The 11,100-nt window shown below is 32.8% G+C and overlaps 1 long non-coding RNA gene across 1 annotated transcript; it reads right to left on the bottom strand.

The window, feature by feature from the left end:
• Positions 1-5,654: 5,654 nt before the first annotated feature.
• On the bottom strand, positions 5,655-7,025 carry LOC137653304 (uncharacterized). Its single transcript, XR_011046443.1, has 3 exons — positions 6,881-7,025; positions 6,469-6,649; positions 5,655-5,974 (listed from the first exon to the last, which is right to left on the bottom strand). It is a non-coding gene; the product is annotated as an uncharacterized lncRNA (long non-coding RNA).
• Between the last annotated feature and the right edge of the window lie 4,075 nt (positions 7,026-11,100).

The raw sequence follows: 11,100 nt of genomic DNA, 5'->3' as shown, positions 1-11,100 counted from the left end.
ATATATATATATATATATATATATATATATATATATATATGTCTATATATAGACGTACATATATATATATATATATATATATATATATAAATATATATATATATATATATATATATATATATATATATATATGTTTTTATATATACTGTATATATAAATTTATATATATATTTATATATATATATATATATATATATATATACATATTTATATATATATACATATATATATATATATATATATATATATATATATATATATATATATATATATCTATATATGTATATATATACAGTAATATATGTATCTATATATATATATATGTATATATATATGTATGTATATATGTATATATATATATATATATATATATATATATATATATATATATATATATGTATATATATATATATATATATATATATATATATATATATATATATATATATATATATATATATATATATATATATATAAATTCTCTTTAAAAACAAAATCAAGAGAATGAAGCTGATTCCCACTCCGTTATATATACGCTGGTCCATTGCGTATGATTCCCGATTAAGAACTTTTTTTTAACAAAGGGCTATTCATGATACCGCTATCACACCTGAGTTACATCCTTTCAGCCACAACTATACTCAATCTTTTTTAATGAGGCGCATTTGCACCGACTCGTAGCGGTGCCCTTTTAGCTCGGAAAAGTTTCCTGCTAACTGATTGGTTAGAATTATCCTCTCTAACCAATCAGCGATCAGGAAACTTTCCCGAGCTAAAATGGCACCCCTGCGAGTCGGTGCAAATCTGCCTCACTAAAGAGAGTGACTATAGTTTATGATTTCAAATTAACTCTTTGTCTTGAGAATAAAGACACAAGGAGAAATTTGTTTGATGAAAATGGCTCTGCATAAGACAATAAAAAACAATACAAAAAAGAAATAAACTTGAACCACTTGCCCACTGAAGGCGAGGAGTTGATAATTTTGACTCTACTTGCAGATTTATAAGTAGTTTGTAATTAGAAATAATTTGACACTAAAGCTCGTGAATATATTAAATCTACTTTCAAATGTTGAATAACAAATAGTTTTTAACTTTTGAGCAGGAGGACCGACGTAGGAAAACTTGTAAAAAAAAAAAAAAAAAAAAAAAAAAAAAAAAAAAAAAAAAAAAAAAAAAAAAAAAAAAACAACCTTAAGAATGAAACCCGAAAATAAAGATAATTAACAAATTAATAATCATTCCACCCATATGTCGAGTTTTACAGTCAAACTATTTTTCGTGCAAACCCCAAGTTTAAGTCAAACTTTTTCTTTAAAAGGGGGGAACGTGGACACCCCCCCCCTCCACCTATCTCCAGCGATCCGCTAGTGTTATCTCATTCATATAAGGTTATTCCTACTCTATCGGTTAAACACAATAGTTTGCAAAAACCGGAAATAGAATATCTTGACTTCTATCAATAGTTAAAAAAAAAGTAGCCATGGGGTTAAGCGTTCCCTACAACATAGTAACGGTCTTTTAAACAATGTACATCATTCTATTGATCGATCATTTTCAAAAATGCAGTTTCTAATTCTTTAGTTTTTATAGGATTATATATATATATATATATATATATATATATATATATATATATATATATATATATATATATATATATATATATATATTAGTTTTTATAGGATTTTATATATATTTTTTTTTTTTTTATTAAATTTTCAGGCCAAAATGACTACACTTACATGTGTTGAAACCCTTATCATTTTTCAACTACATTAGTATTTGACCGGTGAACTCTCTACAGGTGGTCTCATAATATCTACCGCAGGTGTGTTAGCTCCATAAACACATTAATGATCCTAGAAATCTATTTTCTCCACAGGTATACGTAACATTGACGTTATATATCCCAAAGGATAAACAGCACTGAGGGGGGCAAGGCAGCCTCAACTTGGTGCCGGTGTGACGGTCTGAACGATCCCCCGATCTCAGAATTCTCCTTGACATTGTATAATGGTTCTTTTCCGCCATTAGCTCGCTTCGCTTGCATGAAAATAAAGCATCAAGCTCGTATGCACTGGCAAGCGGTAATGTTGAGCTGCGCACGCTAACATTACAGGAAAATAAAACATCAACCTCGTATGCACTGGCAAACGGTAATGTTCGCGCATGCACAGATTATCAAGGAGAATTCTGAGACCGGGGTATCGTTCAGACCGTCACACCGGTCCCAAACCCGGGTAAATGGGGAGGGTTGGCGGCAGGAAAGGCATCCGGCCATGAAAAATTAGCCAAACCAACTACGGTCATTGAGTATGATCTGTATCAAGGATGACCTTTGATCAAAGGGATTAACCGGTGATGAGGTGTGGGACAGAGGTAGATGGAGAAAGCTGACCAGAAACATCGACCCCACATAAGTGGGAAAAGATGGAGACAAAGATGATGATGATCCCAAAAGAAACGTCTTCATATATACACATAAAACAAGGAAGAACATTTTCAATGCAATCTCTACTATCGGAGCCCTTGGGCTTATAGCATCTTACTTTTCCAACTAGGGTTGTAGCTTGGCTAGTAATAATAATAACAATAATAATATCAAGGTCGAAGATTGGTGTTAAATGTTTAAAAAAAAAAGTTTTACAAGGTTTAATTAGCTTTCATCTTCTCATTACTGTTAAAATGTTGAGAAAAAAAAACCTTTATTCAAAGTTACTTAAGAAAGTCCCCATTACGCAAATTTGAGCATACTTTTCTTAAAGTTGGCTCCACCCTTTTCTGAGCATCATGCAACCAATTATTTTATTTTCATCTAAAATTCACGTGTGATTATCCTGTTGTACACCTCTCTTTCCCAGGCTTCCAATGCGTAAACAAAATAGAATCAAAGATAAAAGAAAATTTCATTGTATTAAAATACTAATACTCCCAACACCTAATAATGTTATTACCCATAAAAATTAGCTTCAATAATTCTACTCAATACAATACGAATGAACTAAGAAGAGCGAAGTGTTCTCTAACTACAGTAACAATACAGACTAACATTGTCGATGAATTATTCATTCCACCCCCCCCCCCACCCCCCCCCCCACCCCCGCGTTAATATTTTCCATGGGCGATACAATCCCTAGAACATTGAATTTACCCTGTACGCTCTATTTGAGAGCCAAAATATTTCAAACTAAACAAGCTCATTTCAGAGTCACAGTCGAACAGTGTCTGTCGAACAAAACTGTTACCATATCTAAATTGAAAGAGAATGACGTCATAAGCGTTGAAATGAGGGAAGTTGATATGGTAACAATCAGTGGTACCAGATGAAGTTGCCTACCAGGATTTCTATTCCTTTTACCAGACAAAGACCGGAAGAAATGTCCGAAGCTGATGTCCGCTGGCATCTCTGTTGTCTATGTCAGTGTTATCAGAGTCAATACTGACTCTGAGCGTTATAATCTGTGCTCGAGAATCAAGTTATAGTAATCGGCTACAAGTAGGAAGCATCATAACCATAGTACACCATAAAATAAAAGCGCAATCCAATAAATTAAATTATGCAGCATGGTTATTCCTGATCTTTAGAGAACGATGGAATGGTAAATGGAAGGACTAGTTACAAAGACGGAGTGAAAAGAGAAGCCATTCATCTATTTAAAAGGACACTCAAATTGATTATGAATCAAACTTTAAAAACTGTATACTGATGGGTCCAAACGCTTTATACATTTTATCCGAGAACTTAAAACCTTTTTATAATGAAGCAGGACACATGTATGAGGAGAAGCATTTTTCCAGAACCACGTCTAAGAGGCATTACAGAATCACAAACGCCTGTGACTTGAAATAACCTATAACTGAACTGAGGATGCTATTGTTATTAACGTGCAATGTATAGCCTATATAATTCAAAGAAATAACTGTTTGAGACTGGTCATACTTAGGATTATTTGTTAACTAAATCCAAATTGTTTCAGTAATTAAGATAAAACGTTCAAAATTTGTTTCCCCTGTGCTCGTAGAGAGAGAGAGAGAGAGAGAGAGAGAGAGAGAGAGAGAGAGAGAGAGAGAGAGAGAGAGAGAGAGAGAGAGAGAGAGGCGTATTTTCTTAACGATCAAACACCGAGAAAATGAGACTTCAGTGTCCATAATTGACAAATATCTTGTTATGCTATACACTTATATCGAAACACTATAATTGGTTATGCAAATACCTTCTGTACCAACCTTTTCTTTTCTCCAATTTGCGTAGCTCTTCCTTGTAATGCCCCTTTTTAGATTTCATATTCTTTTCGACTTTTAAACCAGTTACAGATATTCCACTTTTCGGAAGTTCTGGAGTTATATTTATTGTTGCTACAAGTCTATTTTTGTCTTTGTGAACATTTTCTTTGAGGTTTTATAAGCCTGGGCTCTGTCAGTTCTGTTTGAATAGCAACCGAGCCTCTCTACTATCTCAAAGTCAGCTTTCCTCCGTAACTGGATTACAACTAGTCATGTTTACAAGGAAGGTGATACCTAATCTTCTAAAAGTTGAAGTTAATCCGGTTAACAAGTAAAACTATGTCCATAGCACCACTCCGCCTCCGGAGAATGAAACTGACATTACGAACACAGGAACAGTCCGACACACCACTTGGTGCTCATTATTGAAGTCATTAAAACTTCTTTCACAATGTTAACTGGTAAAAATTGTGTTCGACCGTGTGGAAGCACCTTAAACTTATCAACACTGACAATCTAAGCTTAAACACCGATTGCAAGTAATTGTATTCTACATCATAAAGTTGTTGGTTCAATATATCAAACTAAGATAACTAGTTTAAGTATTTTCATAAAAATTGACAAGTCATACCTACGTTGAATACACACTACAATGCAAAGTTTTAGTTCGTATATTAAAGCTGCGGTAAAATATATGTCAAGTAGACGCAAGTCCTACTTTGGTTTTCAGAACAAAAACTATTAAATCCGAGATCTTTGGTTAATAAGAAGAGTACTAAGGTTTCTCACTTGAAAACAATAAAAGAGAAGTTACAATAAATTATTTAATTTTCATATAAAAGTTTTGGAAGGCTGCAACGAGATTCCTTTATTACAGAAAAAAAGGCGCTAAATTAACCTGGTTCAATTAATTTCCAAGCCTTTCAATCAAAAATTAGGAATAACCTTTCACTGTTCAATACATTTCATTAATAAAAATGCAAATATGACAACCACGAAGTAAAGATAGAAATTTAATTTATTTTTTACAAAAGAAAAATATTAATTTTGTCAGTGCCAGAATTATCAAAAGAATTCGGCCAAAATCAGAAACCAATTTCATTTAAATCAATAGTTGAGACAAATTTAAAAATTCCACAACTATTAGAATTTTTTTTTTTTTTCGGTATAACTGACCAGTAAACTTTAACAAGAATCACTTGAGAATTATAGTTTGCGAGTCTTCCAGTACAAACCGGACTTTCAAAGATTCTATTGAGAATCTTTATCCAAATATTTAAGGACTAGAATCTTTATCCAAATATTTAAGGACTAGAATCTTTATCCAAATATTTAAGGACTAGAATCTTTATCCAAATATTTAAGGACTATCTTAGCAGGATTTCCAGTTATAATCAGGATCTTTATCAAAATATTCAAAGACTATCTAAGCAGGATTTTCAGTTATAATCTTCAGGATTTTTATCAACAATTATAATCAAGAATCTTTATCAAAATATTCAAAGACCATCGTAAGCAGGAGTTCCATTTAAAATCTTTCAGGATCTATTACCAAATATTTCAAGACTATCTCGGCAGGACTTGCCGTTACAATCTTCAGGATCTTTATGAAAATAATTAAAGACTATCTCAACAGCACTTCCAGATGCAATCTTCAGGGCTTCATTAGAAGATTTAACAGGATTTCTAATCTTCGTCAAACCCAAACTGTCAGATGTAGAAATTGTGATTCATCGCGCCATACAATCTAAAAAATGTCAAGTATCAGAATTGTGTCTTGTAAAAGTTAGGTATCCCTACATAATTAACAAATCTTTGAGCCTGTAATATACAAATAGCAAGTGGATAAAATTCAAATTTCGTGCAAAAAGTCTTACCCTATAAACTTCTAAAACTTAAAAAATTTTTAAGATATGGAATAGATTTAATATAAAATGCAAAGTTAAGAAAATACTTTACTGTGATAAATTGTAAACTGCAGAATTCTAGTATTTAAAAAAAAAAAAAAAAAAAAAAAAGGCTTAAAGTAGCCAGAAGAACCTAAATAGGTACGAAAAAGTTAAACCACTCACCAAATTAGACTAAAGGTTTAAAAGCAAGCCTCCCTATAGCGCACGGTAGACCCTCTACGGTCTACCGTGCGCTATAGGAAACGTCCTCCCACAGTTGGGGGCGCCGCCCCCAACTGGGGAGGACTAGCTTGCTTAGGATTGAATTAAAAAGAACATTAAAAATACTTGCCTTTTAGTTCAGACAGAAAAATACTTCACCAGATTCCAGCGTTGTTACTAATCAGTCTCAGTACTTTGACATGCGTTTCTGTCCGCAATGATAACACAGGGAACATTCTCTAATCACGATAGATTCCCTACCAGGTGAGCTTGTAACACGCAATGCAACCGGGAGATCCTTGAAAACTTTCCTGAAAGTAAAAAAGTTATTTAAAACATGGGTATTTAAAGAACATACTAAATAGTTTAAAAAAAAATTAAAACTAATAAACTTATGTCAAGACGTGGGTATTTGAAACAAAATTTACTTAGTTTACAGAAACAATTCACATATATCAAACCTAAAATAGACCTTATACGATATAAAATTCTTTGAAATTTCTACATTTTGTAAATCAACATAATGCAGTCCTTGTTCTTACCAACGAGAAGCACGGAGCGGTCTGGTGTTCAGGGTACCACCAACCACCCAACTGTTCCAAGTATCGGCAAGGCAGCCTGAGAAAACTTCGTCTTGCGAAGCCAAGGACTCTAAACAGAGGAAGGCAGCAGCTAATAACAACGTAAATATCTCTCGCTTGGTCCATTTCTTTAAAGACAGCTTTACGGCGGGCGAGAATAAAAGCTATTATTACAGAATCACAGAATCATGGACTTCCTTCTTATAACTCCTATGCGTTCGCTTTACCGATATTTCAACTATTTCGCCTAATTGCATAAATGTCGAAAAGTTGCATATATATATATATATATATATATATATATATATATATATATATATATATATATATATATATATATATATATATATATATATATATATATATATATATATAAGGGGAAAAAGTTGCAAAATATGTTTTATATATATATATATATATATATATATATATATATATATATATATATATATATATACATATATATGTATGTATGTATGTATATATATATATATATATATATATATATATATATATATATATATATATATATATATATATATATATATATATATATATATATAAAGCTGAGAGATGAACAAGCAGAATTTTTAAAGGGTAGAAGTTGCACTGACCAAATTTTCATTTTGAGACGTACAGTAATGCGTAGAATATAGAAATTCACTTTCGATTGTATTTGTGGACTATGAAAAACCCTTTAATAGCAAGCACCGGCCAATTTTGTGGAGAGTTCTGCGTTATTATGGAATTCCTTTTAAATATGTGAATTTGATTAAGTCTGTTCATGAGCATAGCAAGTGCCAAGGTAATGTTAATGGAGTCTTATCAAATGAATTTACAGTGAACAGTGTAAGCCGTCAGTATTATTTAATATTTTTTTTTTTTTTATAACTGTTACCACTTCGAGTCTGGTCACTTATTACTCTTAAAACTATTTAAGTTGTAGACCTAAAGGACTCTTAGTTAGAACATTTTCACACATCTTGTAGCCTACTGTGCAAACAGTTCACCCCTGCTTCATACTTTCTTTTTACAACCACAGTCAACATCCACACATCTTTCAACAAAGGAGATTTAGTTCAGTAATCCCTTCACAAATTACCACCTTAATTTTCATTAAAAATTCAAGTCTCTTATCAACATTTCACAGATAACCTAATATTTTGTTCTTGTGATCTGAGTCTTCCTTCTTCTCCCACGTTACCAGCATCCATTATACTTACTCTATAATGCCTAAAAGACAATTATTTTTTTTTTTTTTTTTTACAATTCATATTCCCATACATTTACTCTCGACTCTTTTTTTCCAGATACTTTAAAAAAACTTTTTAACTAGATTCTGTTGCTTTACTTCAATGCTGCTTCAAAACATTCTTAGCCTTACATTAACCCTTTTAAGCTTTGCCTTACTCAGTTCTACTTCTTTATAACTATCCAATATACTCACTCCATCGACTCATGACAGCATTGCCCAATCCTCTGTGCATTCACTTTGTTTCATGTTTATTCCCTCCTACCTGTTTTCATTAATGAAATTAAAAAAGACTGAGCAGCTAGCAGACATATACAGACATATATTCCCATATATTTACTCTCGGCTTTTTTTTCCCCTTTTTTTTCCAGATACTTTAAAAAACTTTTTAACTAGATTCTGTTGTTTTACCTTAATACTGCTTCAAAACATTCTTAGCCTTACATTGACCCTTTTAAGCTTTGCCTTACTCAGCTCTACTTCTTTACAAATATCCAATAGACTCACTCCATCGACTCATGACAGCATTCTCCAATCCTCAGTGCATTCACTTTCCTATAAAAGCCCATTTCATTCTGACTTGATTTCAGGTCCAATTTCTCCATCCTGTTACTGGAACAGGTTTTTTTTTTTTTTTTTTTTTTTTTTTTGGCCAGTCGTTTGAGCGAAGTCACTTTCAGCGAAGTCTTTTTCAACGAAGTCACTTTCAGCGAAGTCTTTTTCAACGAAGTCACTTTCAGCGAAGTCTTTTTCAACGAAGTCACTTTCAGCGAAGTCTTTTTCAACGAAGTCACTTTCAGCGAAGTCTTTTTCAACGAAGTCACTTTCAGCAAAGTCTTTTTCAACGAAGCCAATTGAGCGAAGTTCATTTAAAGCGATGCATTAAGAGCAAATGTTACATTCGGCGACTTACTACGAAGTGACTCCGCCAACAGGTATTTTGAAGTGCTTGAACCAAATATTAGTATGAAGAGTTTGACAAAGATTATTAAAAGAAATATAAACATTAACGACTGTCTTTAATAAAATGAATATAAATGCAACTCTATAATACCGTTCGAGTGCAAAAATATACATAAAAAAGTATTTCAAGAATTTGACAAAGGTTATTAAAGAAATATAATCATGAACCACATAAAGAATAGTGCCAAAATGATGAGACGATTAATGCAGTATTTCCAACTCCATTGTCATATAATAAGAAAATTTCTATGCTGAAAGTGAGGCGGTATGAGTCGGGAATAACAATGTCCGCTGACGTCCGAAGAGGAGAAGTGACCTCTTTTCTTCCTGTCCCAATCCTTGATGCAACTTCATCTGAAACCCAAACTGCTGCGTCCTGCAGTCTGCCTGGTCGTGAATCATGGGTCTTTTCGGCAGTGATCACTGATTCATTGGATCCTTCTCTCTGGTTACGGTTCACTTTCCCTTTGCCTACACATACACCGAATAGTCTGGCCTATTCTTTACAGACTCTCCTCTGTCCTCATATACCTGACAACACTGAGATTACCAAACGATTCTTCTTCTCCCAAGGGATTAACTACTGCACTGTAATTATGTTCAATGGCTACTTTCCTCTTGGTAAGGGTAGAAGAGACTCTTTTAGCCATGGTAAGCAGCTCTTCTAGGAGAAGGACACTCCAAAATCAAACTATTGTTCTCTAGTCTTGGGTAGTGCCATAGCCTCTGTACTATGGTCTTCCACTGTCTTGGGTTAGAGTTCTCTTGCTTGAGGGTACACTCGGGCACACAGTTCTAACTTCTCTTTTTCTAGTTTCGTTAAAGTCTTTATAGTTTATATAGGAAATATTTATCTTAATGTTGTTACTGTTCTCGAATATTTTATTTTTCCTTGTTTCCTTTTCTCACTGGGCTATTCTCCCTGTTGGGGCCCCTGGGCTTATAGCATCTTGCTTTTCCAGCTAGGGTTGTAGCTTAGCAAGTAGTAATAATAATAATAATAATAATAATAATAATAATAATAATAATAATAATAATAATAATAATAACCTTTTCCATGTCAACTTTCACTGAATCACAAACATGCGAATGCTCACCTTTTCCGTATAATTATTGTAATTTCTGTAATCTAAAGTTGTCTTTAATCATTCTTTGATCTTATATGCCTCATATTGCCATAGAATAGCACTTAAGAGTTGCTTTGTCCTTTCTATATATGAATCGAATATAACTTACTTTGTCTCTTCCACGCTTTAATAGAATTATTTCAATGATGGGTAAATGTACAACGGATTTACTATCAAATAATAAAACCGATGATTCACACGTAGAAGAGATTCTTTAGCTATGGTAAGAAGCTCCTCTTGGAGAAGGACACTCCAAAATCAAACCATTGTTCTCTAGTCTTGGGCAGTGCCATAGCCTCTGTACCATGGCCTTTTACTGTCTTTGGTTAGAGTTCTCTTGCTTGAGGGTACACTCGGGAACACTATTCTATCTTATTTCTTTTCCTTTTGTTTTGTTATAGTTTTTATAGTTTATATTTAAATTTTAATGTTGTTACTGTTCTTGAAATATTTGATTTTTCCTTGTTTCCTTTCCTCACTGGGCTATTTCCCCTGTTGGAGCCTCTGGGCCTATAGCATCCTGCTTTTCCAACTAGGGTTATAGCTTAGCAAATAATAATAATAATAATAATAATAATAATAATAATAATAATAATGAAAAACTGTAGTCTCTTGATTTCAAAATGCTAAATTCTCTTCTCACGTTAAATTGCAAGATTATCTCATCACTTTTAGGGACACTTATACTACTCATCGCTTAAAAAGTATCGCTCAAAACGACTTCGCTGAAATGGACTTCGTCGAACTGGCCTACAGCAGGTCAACCCTTTCACTTCTATATTCAATTTTCTCACCTCACTAGTTCATCTTACACACGTCCTCTGCATACGTGTTTCCTT

Source organism: Palaemon carinicauda, chromosome 14 (genome assembly GCF_036898095.1).
Source record: "Palaemon carinicauda isolate YSFRI2023 chromosome 14, ASM3689809v2, whole genome shotgun sequence".
NCBI lineage: Eukaryota > Metazoa > Arthropoda > Malacostraca > Decapoda > Palaemonidae > Palaemon > Palaemon carinicauda.
This window is presented reverse-complemented; position numbering and strand designations above follow the sequence as displayed.